This window comes from Schistocerca serialis, chromosome 6 (assembly GCF_023864345.2).
Source record: "Schistocerca serialis cubense isolate TAMUIC-IGC-003099 chromosome 6, iqSchSeri2.2, whole genome shotgun sequence".
In the NCBI taxonomy this organism is placed as follows: Eukaryota; Metazoa; Arthropoda; class Insecta; order Orthoptera; family Acrididae; genus Schistocerca; species Schistocerca serialis.
In genome coordinates this window covers 98,406,652-98,411,933 of record NC_064643.1, presented here as the reverse complement: position 1 = coordinate 98,411,933, position 5,282 = coordinate 98,406,652, and the positions used below count along the sequence as shown (strand labels likewise).

Here is a 5,282-nt window from a genome sequence, read left to right as displayed (position 1 = left end):
TTCTTCCTGGAGTATAGTTCAATTTTGTCTTAAGGGTGTATTTACAAGAAGCTCTCTCCGTCTTCAGGCCACAAGTGGCCCATCGGTACCACCCGACCGCCGTGTCATCCTCACTGAGGATGCGGATAGGAGGGGCGTGTGGTCGGCACACCGCACTCCCGGTTGTTATGATGGTTTTCTTTGACCGGAGCCGCTACTATTCGGTCGAGTAGCTCCTCAGTTGGCCTCACGAGGCTGAGTGCACCCCGAAAAATGGCAACAGCGCATGGCGGCCTGTAGGGTCACCCATCCGAGTGCCAGCCACGCCCAACAGTGCTTAACTTCGGTAATCTGATGGGAACCGGTGTATCCACTACGGCAAGGCCGTTGCCGTATTTACTAGAGGACATAGTAAATTCTGATTTGCGGCTAGTTGTGGTTACGAAGAGATGAGCACTGTGAAATACTGCAAGTATGTGAATAAAGCCCAAGTACTTAAAGAATTGCAGCCAAACACCAAAGTCCAAGATCACAGTGTACGTCGTCATCTAGATGGCAGCCAGTGACAATGCTGTAAGCATCTTCACTGAATACGATATTAAGCTGTCGTCACTGCGTATGGAAGTTAATCCGACTCTTAAGGCCACGGTATCACGCCACGTGACTAGTTGGAGGAAGGCTTGTCTCCGGCCTGTTATCACGTGTTCACTGCTTACTGCACGTACCATGAAGAGCCAAAGAAACTGGTACACCTGCCTAATGTGGTGTAGGACCCTAGCGAGCACTCAGAAGTGCCGCAACACGACGTGGTATGAACTCGGCTAATGTCTAAAGTAGTGCTGGAGGGAACTAACACCATGAATCCTGCAGAGCTGTCCATAAATGCTTAAGATTACGAGAGGGTGGGGATGTCTTCTGAACAGCTCGTTGCAAGGGATCCCAGAGATGTTCAATAATGTTCATGTCTGGTGAGTATGGTGGCCAACAGAAGTGTTTAAACTCAGGAGAGTGTTCCTGGAGCCACGCTGTAGCAATTCTTGACGTTTGGGGTGTCGCATTGTCCTGATGGAATTGCCCAAGTCCGTCGGAATGCAGAATGGACATGAATGGGTGCAGGTGATCAAACAGGATGCTCACGTACGTGTCACTTGTCAGAGTCGTATCTAGACGTATCAGGGGTTCCATACCACTCTAAATGCACACACCCCACACCATTACAGAGCCTCCACCAGCTTGAATAGTCCCCTGCTGACATGCGGGGATTATGAATTCATGAGGTTTTCTCCATACCCGCACACGTGCATCTGCTCGATACAATCTGAAATGGGACTCGTCCGACCAGGCAACGTGTTTCCAGCCATCAACAGTCCAATGTCGGTAAGTGACTGGCCCAGGCGAGGCGTAAAGCTTTGTGTCGAGCAGTCATCAAGGCTAAACGAGTGGACCTTCGGCTCGGAAAGCCCATATCTATGATGCTTCGTAGAATGGTTCGCACGCTGACTCTTGTTGATAGCCCGGCATTGAAATGTGCAGAAATTTGCGAAATGGTTGCACTTGTATCACGTTGAACGATTCATTTCAGTCGTCGTTGGTTCCGTTCTTGCAGGATCTTTCCCCGGCCGCAGCCATGTCGGAGATCTGATGTTTTACCGGGTTGCTGATATTCACGGTACACTAGTGGCGTGTTCGTACGGGAAAATCTCCACTTGATCGCTACCTCGGAGATACTGTGTCCGATCGCTCTTGCGCCGACTATAACACCACATTTAAACTTAGATCTTCATAAACTGGCACGGTAGCAGCAATAACCGATCTAACAACTGCGCCACACACTTGTGGTCTTACGTAGGCGTTGCTGAACGCAGCGCTGTATCTGAACAGGCATGCCTATACCAGTTTCTTTGGCGGTTCGGTATGTGTGGCGCCGCCGGCCGCTGTCTGAGTGAGAAATTCTGGTGCCAGCCAGGAGTTTCTGAGAGAATTCATGGTTATTTGAAAAGGAGGCTAAAGGATATGTAAGAATGAGTGGTAATGACAGTTGGAGCTGTTCGGTGATGCTCTACTCGGTAGTAGCAGTTTCTAATCCTGGTGGTGGACAAAAGCATCATCGCCTTTATGTGGCTGCAGAGGGGAGGAAAAAATTGTTGTTGATCGCAATTTACGCAACCGCCCTGGATTAAATTCCATATTTTTTCGCACTGGCTTACGGGGTAGGACGTGTGACACTTTATGACGTCGATGATGTCATTTTAAGACTTCAGGATCTGTGGTCCTCTCGATGGTATCAGAGCTGTGCTGCACCCTCTACCCGCTTTCTCTTCGTAGTCACTAAAACAGTAATGACGCTAAACCTATACATCCAAGCATACTTATTTCTTTCTTAAAAGTGTCAATATCTGGTTTCCTGCGAATTGTCAAAAAAGACAAATATATTGTGTTCTGCACATCTAGGAGTACTACACCAATGATAACTGTGACACATGTTGAGGAAATAATAAATAGGATGGCAACTTCAAAGTTCTTAGCTGTTCGCATTGACGAGAATTTAATCTGGAAAAACCCCAATTTGCAAATTGTATAACAACTTAGTTCAGCCACATTTGCACTTAGAATCATTGCAAATCTCGGGCAGATGTTAGTCTAGGAACACGCCTAGGTTTCTGGCAGTGTTGGCAAGTCCGAATGGTGTGTTCCACGGTGTCATTTGTATGTCATCGTCATTTTGTTTTCGCTTTTTGGCTAAGTTTTGTGTCTGAATAGTACCCATTTTGATTCAATAATGTCGTATATTCAGGGGTAACTCATACGTAAGAAAGAAAGTCTTCATTGCTCAAAAAGGTGCTATAATAATAACGTGCGATGATGACCCACGATCATCTTGTAGACATCTGTTTGAAGAGTTGGTTATTCTGAATACTGCTTCACAGTATATTTATTCGCTCATAAAGTTTGTTGTAAACAATCCGCTACAGTTCAATAGGAACAACGATGTACATAGTTGCAGTACCAGAAGGAAAAATGACATTCAAATTCCACGTTAAGGCTCTTTTCAGCACAAAAAGGGGTGCAAAACGATGCAACAAAGTTTCTTGATCACTTACCCGGTGATACAAAATGTCTGACAGGCACCAAAGCAAAAATTGCAGACAAACTGAAAAAGTTACACCCTGACAACTCCTCGTATTCAGTAGAAGAATTTCTGTTATTTTAATGTGTAAAAGTTGATCGATATAAATTACTCCTTTACATTTGTATATTAAAAAAAAAAAAAAATTATAAATGTTCAGCATGTAGCCACACAAACAAATTAATTTGCGACGGGAATGTAAAACGAAAAATGACCATTTATCGTGCTAAATCATCCGTGGAACATGAAACTGAGAAGTAGCCATCTTCAAGAGAGAAAGTAAGAAAACCTTTACGACTCGTTAAAAAAAAAAAAAAAAAAAAAAAAAAAATGTCCAAATGTGCGTGAAATCTTATGGGACTTAACTTTTGAGGTCATCAGTCCCTAAGCTTACACACTACTTAACGTAAATTATCCTAAGGACAAACACACACACACCCATGCCCGAGGGAGGACTCGAACCTCCACCGGGACCAACCGTACAGTCCATGACTGCAGCGCCTCAGACCGCTCGGCTAATCCCGCGCGGCTACAATTGGTCAAATGAAAATAGATCATAGCTCACTGTACCCGTATTTTCTCAGAGCTCAATATCTCATAGGAAAATTAGCTCGAGAGAGATTTTTTGGCTAATTCAGTAGACCTCAGTCAACTGTCAACAATTAACATGTTATTTACAAACTGAGATTCATACGTCGTGATATTTATAAGTTTTCTTCTTTTAAATTTCACAGTACACGAAGATAACCTATATTTTGATGATCAGTCACTCACTAAACATGTTCTAGGCTGTCGTCTTATTGGGCCACGCATTCCATCAAGAAAACTTGCTGGATGGCGGTACCCCCGATTTCTGTGAACGGACGTCCCAGGACTGCTGCTTGAGGATGTTCTCCGAGGACTTCGTTACATGATTTCTAGGGCCCGTAACAGGAGTTTCTCTGATACAGGACGACGTCTGACGAGCAAGTACGGTCTAAGATGGATAGGTCGAATAGCGGTTGTAACTTTCCCTGTAACTGACCTCGATCCTCTGTTTTCTTTTTCGTTTGAGGAGTCATCGCAAAAGTAAAGTGTTCGCTGGAGCACACGCTAGTCAGATTTTACGAGATGATTCGGTGATGTCTGGGAGAAGAGAGTCCAGTGCAGTGTTGAATCCAAATTTGAGGTGGTACACAGCATTGTAACGTGTGATATACTGAAATAGTACGTAATTCCTTTTAAGGGAGCGCACTTGTGACATGTGAACTTTCATTTGTGACATCTGAACTAATCGATAAGTTTATATTTCGATTACATTTGTATTAACTGAGGCTATATTTCAGTGGCGGGCCGTGACCACACATTCGCAATTACCCGCAGATGGGTCGTTTGCAGACCAGTGTTCACTGTAATGTTGCTGCCATTGTCGTATATTTTCACCAGTGTTAAAACTATGATAAACGACTCTGCCGTTTTATTAGAGGAATATAAAGCTCTGTTCGTTCACGTTACTGCGTTACTAGTTTACTGACTTACTGTCAGCTTAACTGAGCTACTCACGATTGCTTAGAGCTTCAGCGCTTATTTTGCTCAAAGAATTGCTGTCGTCCAATATATATTTACTGCTTGATTCCCGTCCAACTAATTGATCTTCGTGTACCTCGATTAACAGGTTTCTTCATTTTACGCTGCCAAAGATTTCTACGCAGACAACACAAGTATGTGCGCACGTGCGCACACACACACACACACACACACACACACACACACACACACACACACCAAAGCACAAATGCAGAATAGTAACAATATTACTATATTATGATACGCAGTTTGTGAATGTATGGTATTTACTAATCAGTGTCTAGATTTAGTGCATTAACGTTATGTAAGAATTTCTTCTACACAGGGTGTTACAAAAAGGTACAGCCAAACTTTCTGAAAACATTCCTCACACACAAATAAAGAAAAGATGTTATGTGGACATGTGTCCGGAAACGCTTAATGCCCATATCAGAGGTCATTTTAGTTTCGTCCACCTACGCTCAATGGAGCACATTATCATGATTTCATACGGGATACTCTACCTGTGCTGCTAGAACATGTGCCTTTACAAGTACGACACAACATGTTGTTCTTGCACGATGGAGCTCCTGCACATTTCAGTCGAAGTGTTCGTACGCTTCTCAACAAC

General features: G+C 43.8%; 1 pseudogene; it reads right to left on the bottom strand.

The window, feature by feature from the left end:
- Window positions 1–253: 253 nt before the first annotated feature.
- Window positions 254–371, bottom strand: LOC126485349 (5S ribosomal RNA; annotated as a pseudogene).
- Window positions 372–5,282: the final 4,911 nt, after the last annotated feature.